Consider the following 15,069-nt stretch of genomic DNA (forward strand, 5'->3'; position numbering starts at 1 on the left):
AATATATCTCTATATATCTAGAAAATCTAACTAACATGACTATAAGCTTGACTATTATTGATGATTATCCATTAACAACCTATATTTTTGAGTTATAGATTATATTTTTAAATGATCTACAAAATCACAATACCTTAATCAAGAACAGAAATACATATATATATATATATATATATATATATATTTAACAAAATTGACCTTAAATTTATATTAATAAAGTAAAATCCATACATACCAATGCAAAGTATTCATATCTATATCATATCCCCCTTTAAAAGAAAACATTTATAAACAATATTTAGGAATATTAGCATAATTATTTCTCTCCAAACTGCTCCATTCTGAATGGGGGTACTTTTAATGGTATATTCCATGTGCTATGTTAATCTCAGTCACCAGTTGAACAAATTGATTTTCTGAGGGTGTTTACAGCAACCTTTCAGGAGGGCGTGGTCTATCATACCATATTGTTCTAGAAGCAATCCACAGGGTCTCATCTTCTGTGAAAACAAAAGAAGAACCTCTTTTCCGAAGCATCATATTCTTAGACCCAAATACTGAAGTCATAATAGCCTTATGATATCCATTCTTGTTTAGCTTGGCAGCCCATATAATGAAATGTCTCTCTGTACTTAGCTCCTTTACAGTGAAAAAGTTCAAAGAAAACAGAATAATACAAAGAATCCAGACTCTCTGTGAATTTTCCATTTTTTTTTATTTTTAACTCTATCACTTTATTCCATCTCTTTAAAGACTTTACCCCCTTTTTTCAAGGCATTAACTTTAGTCTCTATATTCTTTTTCTTCTCTCTCCTAAACCTACATACACTCATGCAACACTGTGACCCATTTAGAGATCTTTTATGTCTGAATCTTTCCTATTGTGATTCTGCAATTCTTTACTGTCCAGGAGTACTTCTTTAAAATCTAAGCAATTCTTAAAAACTTAGCTTGAGCCATGTAGAGGTAATATGGTACCACCTGTTTCCTGCCCAATCTAAACCTTAATTGTGTTGTTATTATGATAATTATGACAGTTTCTACCTGAGTTCTGCACAGTTCATCATGGTGGAGTGGAACCCGAGCCACTCCTGCCTCAGAGCCATTTGTTGCCCCTGAGTCGCACACAGTTCCAGGCACACAGCAGTGAGTCCACATTGTCATCAAACAAGCCTTAGCACTTTACTCACAAAACCCTATTCAAATGCTCTATCTCCCACAGGAGCCAGAGGTTGCAATGGCAGCACTGCCAAGAGACTGGTATTTCAAAACTGCCACTTACTAGTAGACCTGATCTCTCTGTCTACCCAGCCATGTGCATGGTTTCAGCTACTTTGCTCCTGATGCTGAGTGGGTCCAGAAATGCTCCTTACCCAGAGTTTTCACTGGCGTCAGGGCCCAGGAAGCCTCGTTTTAAAATGGCATGGCGCTTTTTTTTTTTTTTTTTTTTTTTTTTTTTTTTTTTTTTTTTACTTATTGGCGTTAGTTGTTATGTTGGAGCACCACTCTGTTGTAAAGAGGAGCATGCTGCGTCCCTCCCCCCCCCCCCGCTAGTTTATACCCAAAATAACCACAAGGAAATTGAATTAATTTAAACACTGCCTAGCCCATTAATTCTAACCTCTTACTGGCTAACTCTTACATATTCATTTAATCCATCTCCATTAATGTGTATTGCCACTTGACTGTGGCTTACCAGCATGAGTCTAACCAGCATTTATCTTGGAGAGGACAGCCATGACATCTGCCACACTGCCTTCTTCCTCCCAGCATTCTGTTCTGTCTACTCCACCCACCTAAGGACTGGCCTATCAAAAGGCCAAGGCAGCTTCTTTATTTAACCAGTGAAAGTAACACATAGATAGAAGACCCTCCTATACCAAAGCCCACATCAGACAAAGGACTGATCTCCAAAATATATAAAGAATTCAAGAAATTAGACATTAAAATTCTAAACGTCCCAATTAAAATGTGGTATACTGAACTAAACAGAGAATTCTCATCAGAAGAATTTCAAATGGCCAAAAGATAATTAAGGACATGTTCTTCATCCTTAGCTATCAGGGAAGTGCAAATCAAAACATCTTTGAGATACAATCTTATACATGTCAGAATGGCTAAGATCAAAAACACTAATGATACCATATGCTTAAGAGGTTGTGGAAATGCAAACTTGTGTATCCACTTTGGAAATCAATGTGGCAGTTTCTCAGCAGACTGAGAATCCAGCTCCCTCAGGATCCAGTAATTCCACTCTTAGGAATATATTCAAAAGGTGCTCAATCATACTACAAGATCATGTGTTAAACTATGTTCATAGCAGCATTATTTGTAATATCCAGAACCTGGAAACAACCTAGATGCCCCTCAATGGAAGAATGGATGAACAAAGTGTGGCATATCTATACATTAGAGTACTACTTAGTGGTAAAAAATAATGACCTCTTGAATTTTGCATGAAAATGAACAGAATTAGAAAACATCATCCTGAGTGAGGTAACCCAGCCCCCCCCAAAAAAAAACGAATATGGTATGTACTCACTCATAAGTGGATATTAGTCATAAATAAATGGCAACAAGCCTATAGTTCAGGATCCTAGAGAAACTACGTAATAAGTTGAGCCCAAAGAAAAACACATATTGACCCACTTGGAAATTTGAATCAGACAAAAATTTGAGAGCAGGAAGGTGGGGATTAGAGGGGGAATGAAGGGGGATTGAGGAGAACTTGAGGGAATTGGATGGTTGAAATGGAGGAAGGAGAGATATGAGAGCAAGGAAAGAGATATCTTGATTGAGGGAGCCATTATGGAGTTAGCAAGAAACCTGGCTCCAGAAAAATGCCTAAGAACCCACAGGGATCAACCTAGCTGAGACCTTAAGCAATAGAGGAGAGGGTGTCTGAACTGACCTTACCCTGTAGTCAGACTGTTGATTACCTTAAATATCACCATAGAACCTTCATCCAACAACAGATGGGGAAGAGGGGCAATGACCCACATCAGAGCACTGGACTGAGCTCCCAAGATCCAGTTAAAGAGTGGAAGGAGTGAGCGTATGAGCAAGAAATTCAAGACAATGAGGGGATCATCCACTGATGTTGGCTAATGGTAGCTCACAGACTTCAACTGGAATGGGAGTGAACAAACATGGGAACAACCAAGCCCCTTTGAAGGGGGTTGACAGCTTGGGAAGACTGAGGGGCCACTGATAGTGACACTGGGGTGTGTCTCTACCTGCATTTACCAGCTTCATGACATCCTATTCTTTATGGATGTAAACCTTGCTCAACCTAGATGTAGGAGGGAGGGCCTTAGGCTTTCCACAGGGTGGGGTGCATGGCACTCCCTTAGGGTTAGAGGGGCAGGGGGTGGGTCTGTGGAGGGAGAGGGAGGGGAGTATAAGGAGAAGAGGGAGTGGTAATTTGGATTAGTATTTTTTTAAGTAATAAAAAAAGGAAAAAAAAGAAAACACTCATTCTGGAAATACACAAAGACTTTCATGTATAAATGAATAATTAATGCATTTAGCCTCCCAATAACCCTTACTATTTCCATTCAAAACCAATGTCAAGATAGATTTTTGTGTTTATGCTGTGTGAACTTGGAGAGTTGTTCAGATCTTTTTCATCCCTGGAGTTTTATTGTATTAAATGTGTGCTAGAACTAAAAGGGATGAAAATCAAAACAATTCTGAGATACCATATTCTACCAGTCACAATGGCTAAGATCAAAACATCAATGATAGCTTATGTTGGAGAGGATATGGAGTCAGGGGAATACTCTTTCACTGCTGGTGGGAATGCAAACTTGGACAACCACTTTGGAAATCAGTATGCTGATTTCTCAGAAAATTGGGAATCTACTTATCTCAGAATCCAGCAAAACCATTCTTGGGCATAGACCTAATAAATGCTCAATCATCCTGCAAGAACACTTGTTCAGTTATGTTCATAGCATCTTTATTGGTAATAGCCAAAACATGGAACCTATCTAGATGCCCCTCACCTGAACAATGGATAAAAAAAAATTGTGGTATATTATACATTAGAGTACTACTCAGCAGTAAAAAAAAAAAAAACTATGACATCTTGAAATTTTCCTGCAAATGGATGAAAATTAAAAAAAAAAAAAAACATCCTGAGTGAGGAAACTGAGACCAAGAAAGATGAACATGGTATTTAAATTACTCCTAAATGGATAATAGCTGCAATGCTGTGGATATTGAGCATAAAGTTTTTGAACCTAGAGAAACTAAGTAATAATGTGAACCAAAGGAAAAAAACATACATACATATCCACCTAGAAAGGTGAAGCAGACAAGATTCTCTGACAAAATTGGAAGCATGGGGGTGGGGAGAGTAGGGAGGACAAAAGGGAAAGATGAGAGGAGAAAGCCGTGGGGAAGGAGAACTTGAGAGAATGGGATAGTTGTGGTGGAGGAAGGACAGAGTAGAGAGAAAGGAAAGAGATATTTTGATTGAGGGAACCATTATGGGACTAGCAAGTAAACTGGCACTAGAGAAAGTCCCAGTAATCCACAAGGATGACCTCACCTAAGACCCTAAGCAGTAGAGGTGTGGGTTTTCAAACTGGCCTTGCTGTGTGTTCAGACTGATTATTATCTTAAGTATCACCTTAGAACCTTTATCCAGGAACTGATGGAAACAGAGGCAGAGACCTGCATCAGAGCACTGGACTGAGCTCCCAAAGTACATTTTAAGAGTGGGAGGAGTGAGAATATGAACAAAGAGGTCAAGACCATGATAAACCCACTGAAACAGTTTACGTGAGCTAATGGGAGTTCACCAGCTCCAGATTTACAAGTAAGGAAACAATATAGGTCCAAACTAGTCCTTCTGAATGTGGGTGACAGCTGTGTGGTTGTGGCAGACTGTGGTGCCACTAGCACTGGCACTAGGATTTATCATTATGGCCTGTTTTGTTTTTTGGGAACCTATTCTCTTTGGATGGAAACCTTGCTCAGGCTAGATATAGTAGTGAGGACCTTGGACTTTTCCCAAAGCAATGTGCCTTACCCTCTTTGAGGAGTGGAAGGGGGATAGGGTAGGAGGGTTGGGTGGATGGAAGAGGAGGAGGACAGGGACTGAGAACTGGGATTGGTATGTAAAATGAAAAAGGATTGCTTTTTTAATAATTAATTAATTAATTACAAATTAAGGTCTAGAGAAAATATCCACAACTTAGCACAATCTCAAAGTTGTTATATTTTTTATAGGAAACAAGACCGTAACTACTTTCAAAACATATTAAATATAAAATTGTTTTAATTAAAATGTGATAACATAATCCATGGTCCTCTATTCATTAAATTTTCTGAAAGATCCTTTATCTTTACCTCTTCTCTATGTCTTGTCCCCCTACAGAGCTTAGGCTAGCCTAAAGCTCAAGATCAATTTTTCTCAACTGTATGTATTCTATAATTACAGATAAAAAGTTACTACACTAAGATTTTTGTAGTCATTAATGTTTTCCAAGTACGGGAAAAATGGCTCAGTGGGCTAAGAATATTTTCCATCCAAGAATGAAGATTTAATTCAAATCTGCATCCCATACCTTAAAATCTCAGCACAGCAAGTCACAACTGAAGGCAGAGGCAAGTAGAGCAGTGACACTTTCTTGTCAGTAGCCTAGCTCCAGTTTCTTTGAAAGATTCTCTCTGAGAACTATAGAACAGAACATTGCAAATTCTTTCTGACCTATATGAATATACAGATGTGTTACTACTGCCAATTTTATGCACAAATCATACACACACATACACACACACACACCCCACCACCACGACCACCACAACCATGATCACCACCACCACAGACACAATGCATGCAGATATAAACAAGTGTTACTTTAAAGAAAAATGTAACCTAAGTTGATACACATTGCTCAAGATAATAATGGTGCACCAAATAAACCAATATTTCTATGTTATGTCTGCCAATAGAATTCAGGTGTACATAAATTTAGCCTAGTCTGTCAATTGGATATTAGGTGAAAAAAAATTAAGTTTTTAGGAAGCTTGGTTTTTATTATGTGTAACAACATAAACATGTTGAATTCTTATGATGATATATTTCGAAGAAATAATTAAGAGACAGAAGGGGAACCCAGAGAAGAAACAGCAGAAACAATAAGTAAGTTTGAAAAAAGTTATAAGGAAACATGTTATTTAATAAGCTTCTTAAAAATATACAAAAATATTTCATTGGAGTTACCCTGTACAATGGAACAATGTTCTTGTTTCCTAAAACCACAAGTTATCAAAAAAAAAGCCATAGATAGGATATCCTTGTCTAGTCAGTGGTCATGCTTGGCACCCAAAAGACCAACCAAAAATACAGACTTTTACCATTGATCAAGATTACCCACTAAATTATAATTGTATGGATGACTGTATTTCTGAAAACACCACATAATTTGAACCCAGGGTTTTTATATACTAACTTTGTACTTATCTGGATATGTTATCTTTAATGACTAGCTTTTTAAGGAACAGATGATGCATTGCAGACATAAGGGTGAGAAAATACATCAATAGTCCTACCAAACTATAAAAACGAGTAGGTTATCAAAATATGCCCAGTGGTTTCATATTAGCATAAATATTGTAAAAGTAACTAACACAATTTTAGTTGCCTTTAAGTTTCATTGTATAGGAGGAACAATATGCAGATATTGTCAAAAACACTTTTAGCAAAACAATAAGCTCTAGTATCTGCTGGAACTTAGGCAACTTAGAATAGGCCAAATAGATGTGGAAAACTGACTTTCTCTCCCACAAAGGCCATCTCCTTTCAATTGTTCTTCAGCTTGGAGTGAGACTATGTGTGCTACTTCTTGCTCTGTGCTGGCATGCTAACTTGAATGCTAATTTTGCATATGCTGTGTAGACAACTGCAGTTGAATTATATTCACAGTGCAATGATCCTGCCATGTTCAAAGGAAACAGTTTGATCCAATCTTTCTCAGCCTCTGGTGTTTAAAATCTTCACCACCCATCTGTATTATCTGAGCCTAAGGCAGTGTGATATAGATGTCCCAAATATTGTTGAGTTTTCCACTGAGATTTATTATCTGAACTTTGACCCATTGTATGTATCTGTATTAGCTACCAACCTCTACATAGAGACACATCTCTGATGAGGGGTAAGGTTACACTAATCTATAGATACAAGGATATGTATTTAGAAGTGTGCTTGCTGCTATGTTTCTTTGGCAAAATAAAAATGTTAGATCTTCACTTACTCCACATTGAACAGAGTACTTATCTTCAAAATATACAAAGAACTAAAGAAACAGGTCATCAAGAGAACAAATCATCCAATAAAAAGTGGGATACATAGTTAAACAGAGATCTCTCAACAGATGAATCTAAAAATGACACTTAAGGAAATGCTCAACATCCTTAGCCCACAGAGAAATCAAAATTGATACAACTCTGAGATTACATCTTACACCTGTAAGAACGTCCAAGATCAAAACACTGATGACAGAGTAGGCTGGAGAGGACACTCTGCCATTGCTGGTGGGAGTATGAACTGCTTTAGTATGTGCGGCGAACTCCCTGACCAGCAGGAAAGAACAGCCACCAGACGAGGATTCTTCTCAAATCACGCTTTATTGGAGCCTCTTGGTTGAAGGGAGAGCAGAAGCGAGGGGCCCCGAGCTCTGAGCTGTAGCTGCTTATATAGAGAGTCTGCCTAACAACCTTTGATACTTTGATACTTTGACTGCTTTTCTGGAGACCCACCGGCAGGAAAGAAAGCAGGGGAACATCCCTGTCAATTACAGACCACAAGGAAGTTCCCCTGCCAGTCAGGGGAAGTGTGGGCAACTAGATCACAACTCATCCTGTTTTCTAGTGGAAGAACTGCAACCTTTATTATGGTATCAAGCGAGGCTGGGGCCAAATGCCATCTTGTAATGGCAGCCATTCAAATCGGCTCCCTGCAAGTATGAACTGGTATAGCTGCTTTGGAAATCAGTAGGAGTGGTGATGTTGTGAGAAAGCTGCTGTATGAGAGCGTGTGAGAAAGTACACCGGAGACCAAGCTTCATATTCAGGGGTAATTAACCAAACTTATTTTTCTCCATCTTTGTGTGTATGTGTGTATGCATGTGTGTGTGTGTGTGTGTGTGTGTATGCATGAGTGTGTTTCAGGTTTTGTTTTTTAAGAGGAAATATGTATTTGATGAGGAGAGGAACTTGTGGTGTAGGAAGAGGGGAAAGTATGGTGAACAGAAATTGCAGAAAATTCTGAAAAAATAAAAATACAAAAATGAAAAGAAGTCTCATTGTACATGGATGTTAACAAGCTACTGTCCACAAAGTCCAAACAGGGGGAAGAAAACGGATGTATATTAACTGAATCAGGGACAGGGAAATGTAGTACTATTTACATAATCTAACACAATTTTACAAAAAAGAATAAGGTAATACATGTTGCAACTTGACAAATGAAGAAAATAATAGGCTGTCTGAAGAAACCATGTTGACAGAAGACCACAAATTGTATGGTTCTAATTACATAAATCTGATCAGATTAATTCCTGTCAACCATAATTTAATTGAATTAGTGTATTCTTAGCTGAACTTAAGACTAATGGAGAAAATGGGTATGGGTTTAAGTGATATTTGATATTATAAAAATGTTTTGGAAATAAATCATGATTAGTACACAGAAGTGAACATACAAATGACTACAAAAGAGTTTATTTTAAATCTGTGAATTATGATAATGTATAAAATTTAAAAAAGAAAGTATATTCAACAAATGGTGCTGACATAACTGGATATCAACATCTAGAAGAATGAATGTATATATATATATATATATATCCATGCACAAAACTCAAGTACAATTGGATCAAATACATCAGCATATAACCAATCACACTGAACCTCATATATGAGAAATTGGGAAGTATATTTGAACACATCAGCACAAAAGTATGCTTCCTAAATAAAACCTCAGTAGCACAGACATTGAATTCAACAATTAATAGTGGGACCTCCTGAAACTGAGAAGCTTCTGTAAAGCAAAAGTCATGGCCAATATGGCCTTCTACAAAATGGGAAAATATATTCACTTACTCCATATTGAACAGAGGACTGATCTTCAAAATATACAAAGAACTCAAGAAGCAGGTCATCAAGAGAAAAAAAAATCATCCAATAAAAAGTGGGGTACATACCTAAACAGAGATCTCTCAACAGATGAATTTAAAAAAAAAGACACTTAGGAAAATGCTCAACATCCTTAGACACCAGAGTAATAGAAATAAATACAACTCTGAGATTCCATCTTACACTTGTAAGAATGGCCAAGATCAAAACACTGATGACAGATTATGCTGGAGACAATGCAGGGTAAAGGGAACACTCTGTCATCGCTAGTGGGAGTGCAAACTTGTATAGCTGCATTGGAAATACGTAAGAGTGGTGGTGTTGAGAGCAAGCTGCTCTGTGAGAGAGGTGTGAGAGGTGAAGAAGAAAAAGTGTGAGAGAATGAATGAGTGAGAGTGAGAGTGAGTTAATGAATAAATGAAGAATTATATAGAGGAAGTATGTGTGAGTGCTCAGTGAGAGAGCAATGTGAAAGAGTTGTTGTATAGCTATGGCTATGTGGAGATGTATAACTGTAGGAAAACATGAAAGATGATGCTGTATAGAAAACAGATGTAGACCTGACATCCTTGCTCGTGTTCTCCCTCCATCCGCTACTCATTGGGACCTTGGGAGCTCAGTCCAGTGCTCCAGTGTGGGTCTCTGTCTCTATCTCTATCCATCACCAGATGAAGATTCTATGGTGATATGGAAGATATTCGTCAGTATTGCAATAGGATAAGGTCATTTCAGGTTCCCTATCCTCAGCTTCCCAAGGGACTAACTGGGGACATCGCCTTGGGCTCCTGGGAGCCACTCTAAGTTCAAGTCTCTAAGGACCACGAGGGGTGCACCCACCCACTGAGACAGTCGGACTGATCTTTTGGGAGCTCACCAAGGCCAGTTGGACTGTGACTGAAAAAGCATGGGATAAAACCGGGCTCTCTGATCATGGCGAACAATGAGGGCTGAAGAGAAGCCAAGGACAATGGCATGGGGTTTTGATCCTACTTCATGTTCTGGCTTGGTGGGAGCCTAGCCAGTTTGGATGTTCACCTTCCTAGACATGGACAGAGGGGGGAGGACCTTGTACTTTCCACAAGGCAGGGAACCCTGACTGCTCTTTGGACTGGAGAGGGAGGGCAGAGGGTGGGGGAGGGGAGAAGGGTGGGGGAGGGGGAGGGAAATGGGAGGCTGGGAGGAGGTGGAAACTTTCTTTTCCTTTTCTCAATAAAAAAAAAATTAAAAAAAAAGAAAACAGATGTAGAGGGGAAATGCATGTAAAAGTTATACTCACGTAAAAAGAAATGTAACTGAATATAGAAATATGTAACTGAGCAGGAGAAAGATGTATGTATGTAAAGAGAGGTTGTCAAAAAAAGATGATTATTTAAGTTGAAGAAAAGAGAGAATGTTACCATCAGGAAAGTTTGTGTTTGTTCCTTTTTTCTTAGGTAGCCAGTAGAAAGCATATGTTTCCTTATTTACCTCCAAGATAGAAAAGTCTAGACACCACCACCTTATTAGATTTTCTTATTTACCCTGGTGCTGACTGGAGTTTGGTCACCCAAATCAGCAACAAAATATATTTCAGTAAAACTATAAAAGACAAATAATTGCATCTGACATGATTGTAAAATATAAGTTGCCATCCAACTGCCATAACTTATATGGAGTCGTATTTGGATCTACACTCTGAATATATTTTCAGAAGATAGAAAATGAAACATATTCTTCAGTTATAGGCTCAGACTGAAGAAATTTTTGTTACCCATTATTCAAGAGAAAGCATGTCACAAATTAAAATCTGTCCAAATGATTTTTAAGGAAAGATTTTTAATCATATGAAGTATATAATGGAACATGACTAACACATAGAAAACAGATACAAAACTATAAACATTTGTCAAAATATGAAAATAATGGATTTAAAAAATGACTAAATACAATTAGCATTGACTTAGAAATCAAATGTAATTTTATTGGGCTTTGAGTTTTGTTTTTCTGTGTTTTTTTTTTTTTTCCTTTTCTTATTTTTTGAGACTAGTTCTTAATTATAGCATGACTTATGTCGACTTCATTTGCCTGCTGTAGAGCCTTCCAAGTGCTTGAGTTACAGGTCTGCACCTCCATGATGACTTAAGAATTTTGAATAAAGATCATGATCTGCCACGGACCGTCCCTCTGGGAGACTGCTATCCACGGGAGAACAGGGATGAAGGATAGGATAGTCAGGATACGACGCAAGGGAATGACAGACAGACACACTGGTAGTGAGAATCTGCTGCAATTTTACTTCTGCAAAGCTTCAGTTTATGTACAAAACAGATCAAAGAACTTGGCAGGCTCACTGCATCACCCCATTCAGGGTTCCAGACATAAATCAAGGCTAAGCATAATCAAAATAGAACTCCTTCTACGTGCTCAAGATGTTGGCAAGGACTTTTAGTTTTGTCTCTTAGAATTCTGTCTCACACCATTAACAAACGTTCTACCGTGGGGGACTGGTTCTCAGAGTCCTGGGTCTAGCTTTTATCTATATAGTCTTTTATTCTTCTGTTTTTCATTATTAATAAAGTTTCCAAGGCTCGTGTGGCATGGGGCATGCTTCAGTTCCTCAAGGACTGCTTTAAAGAACGGTGGGGCCAAGCCAAGGACATACTTTGATTTCTTGGTAAGCGGTCAGCTGAAAACAGGAAAGATAAGAAATACAGAGAAAGATCATGCAGGGTGCCAGGAGGGCTCGCTCTCAAGGCCATCTCCAGATATGAGATCTGCCTACGGCATCAGGTCCTATCTTGACCACTGATTGCCAGGGGACCACCTGGGGCTTCGCTCCAGGAAGCTCTAACCCCAATCCTTCAGCAGGCAAAAGCCAGCACAGAGGCTTTTTGTCACTACACGGCAGTCACTGCTGTGGACGTGGCAATGATCATGTTTTAATTCTGAATGTTTTAACATAAAGATTTAAAGAGATAGTTTATTGATTTATTATAAAATTATGTTTAGCTATGCTACTGATAAGCACTCAAATCTTTGTAAAAAATCCTTCTTAACTATGTCTTGAATATTTAATATTTATTATTGAGGATATTTTTCAATTCTGCCCTGAAACTCTAGTGGTAATTTTCCTATTTCTGTAAAAAAGCTAAATAGTGCTATAATGCAGTGTAATTGTCTTCACAAGGTTGATAGATGGAGCAATAAATGAAAATAAATGGTTTCAATTTGTCAGTAAAGCAACATTACATTTGTTGTAATTATAAGGAACAATCTAAAGTGATAGTCACAGTTTAAAAATCTGCACCACATATTTTGGTAAAAGTAAAAGAGAACACTGAAAACTGATGTAGCCTAAAGAAAAACAAAATATGTATAATACGTTAATTAGATTGTGTAGCATTTCAGTAACCACTAAAATTGGAAAGAAGAATCATATATTTGCATAGAAAATATATTTTAAGAGGTGATGTTTATTTACTTTTCTTATAAACATGCCAGGGGTAGCAATTAGATTCCTATTATAGGAATTGAAAATTATTTTCACGTACCAATTCCTTTTACTAAAATTTAAAGATTAAGAAGATAAAACAGAGAACATATGAATTTTATTATGTCAAAAATCTCTTCTATGCCTCATATCTTTGACAGCCAAAGTGCAAGAAAAACATAGCACTGTCCTTTATGTTGTCACAGATCTATTTATTGGTTTGGATTTTTTAGTTTCATAAAGAAAGTTCATGTAATATATGAAGAAATTTATTAAATGGCAGAGAAAAAGTAAAGAAATGTTATTTTTGTTTCTATTCCTAGAATTGTTTGGTAATACAGTTTTATTGTAAGATTCAGGCTGAAAGGCAGTGCAGGGAAGATTGGATAATTTGCTGAGAATTTCTCACCAGGAATGGGGACTAAACAGCTTACATCTTGGCTGTGAGCACAGCATTGAGGTTTATTTTTAGGAATGACTTCAGGATGATAACATGGCAGGATAAATTTATAGAAAAACCAATTCAAAGCCATTTAAGCATTTCTTTTACTCATGAGAAATTTTAAATAATAACCAGTGTCTCAACAGTCATCATTTTGCTTTAAATAATGTTTAAACAAATTTAATTTCTGCCTGAACTGTTTTATGATTTTTAAAAAATAATGTTTGTGTGCCCCAGGTGGCAGCTGGTGGCGGACTGCAGGCAGAGACAGCTTGTGGAGGGTCCTGGGAAAGCAGGGCAGGCTGGTCCCCAACTCCAGAGTCTGGCACCCAAGTGGTGAGTTCCCAATGGTGAGTGGGCGCATATCAGAACTGAACCTTTATTACTTAGAGGAGAGAGAGAGGGGAGGGGGGAGAGAGAAAGAGACAGACACAGAGAGACAGAGAGACAGGTGTGTGCATGCCAAGAGAGGACAGTGAGAGATTCAAGATGGCGGGCAGTGGTCAGAGGAAGCTGGGAGTGGGTGTGGCTTGTCCCTTAAAGGGACCAGAGACCAAAAGAATAACAAATTGTGTACATTATTAACAAGTAGTTGGTTCTGGCTTTATAATTTCTTTTCTTACTCAGAATTTGAGAACACAGAGCTGCCCATTTTGATACATATTTTATCAAAAATATTCCATTATGCAGGACTAGTTGTAAATAGCAGATGTATCAAAACTATGAATGTACAGTGAAAGAGAGAATGCCCTTAACTGGAGCTGATGTCCAGAATGCTGTTCATCTCAAAAATTTCTCTACATTTCTGAAACTTGTTCTTTATCGGTAAATCAACAGAATACCTTAAGGGACATATTAAATCACTAACTTACATAATTTTTTTCTCTAAATCCATCCAAGCAAAGAAAATAAAACAAAAATGTATTTTTTATTTTTATATTTATATTATAAGCTGTCATCTTGAGGCTGATAATTCTATAACTATAAAATTAAATACAATAAACCGTCCCTGTTATAAGATATATGATATTTTGCCCAGGGTTCATTTTATGTACTAAAATATGTGCAAAACTATAATTAGACACAACTCAATCAGCTTACTGCTGGCATTGTGTCATACTGGAAAATGTGTTTTTGATTAGAAAAACAGAATGTAGTATAGTATGTATGACAATAAATATTCCTAGGAATGATTTTTCTACCATTTCAAATTTGGTGATGTGATTAATTATAGTCAAAAGAAAAGAAACCAATTATGTATATTTTATACACATATGCTTTGTAGCAGCATAGCCTGTGAATTTACAAAAATATTGAGCTCCTCAAACCCCATGACATATTCCCTCTAAAGCATTTCAAACACTCCTTTATTTCCAACATCAAAATGGTCATGTAGCTTTTTGTGTTAGGACTCTCACTGTTAGATCATTTAGTTGTCATTCAGTTAACTACCAAAGGATTCATGGTACACATTTTCTCAATCTAATATCTATATATTTTCAATATTTATGGCACAAAGATGCATAGCTAGTGTTTATGACATGTTAAAGCAATGAAGGATAGTTGTTAATTCAGAGGCACATATAACTACACTCATCTATGAAATAGTCTTTTAATGGTTTGAACTTAGAGAATTCTAGAAAAAATAAAGAAAAAGACAACAAGCAGTTTCTACTCTCCAAATTCTTAAAGTTTTCTGGCTCTTTTTCTTTCAATGATTTATTTTTGTTTTTGTTCATAAGTTGTTTCCATATGCTATTACATATGTATTCTCTGTTTTTATGTATGTATGCTCATTTTTATTTATATTTTTTAATTTTAACTTTTAGTTAAGTATGCTTCCCATGTTTTTATATTCTTGATGGTTCTAATTTTGCTGATTATAATAAAAGAAAATAGGTACATAATACAATTTTTCAAACTTCAGTATAACATTCCAACCATTTTTTTTTTATTATGGAGGATTACCTAATTTCAAACAGAAAAACTGGACTGCTATTTCTCAGTAGCT

Source organism: Alexandromys fortis, unplaced genomic scaffold, assembly GCF_014885135.2.
Source record: "Alexandromys fortis isolate MF-2015 unplaced genomic scaffold, M_Fortis_MF-2015_v1.1 scaffold_451, whole genome shotgun sequence".
Classification (NCBI taxonomy): domain Eukaryota; kingdom Metazoa; phylum Chordata; class Mammalia; order Rodentia; family Cricetidae; genus Alexandromys; species Alexandromys fortis.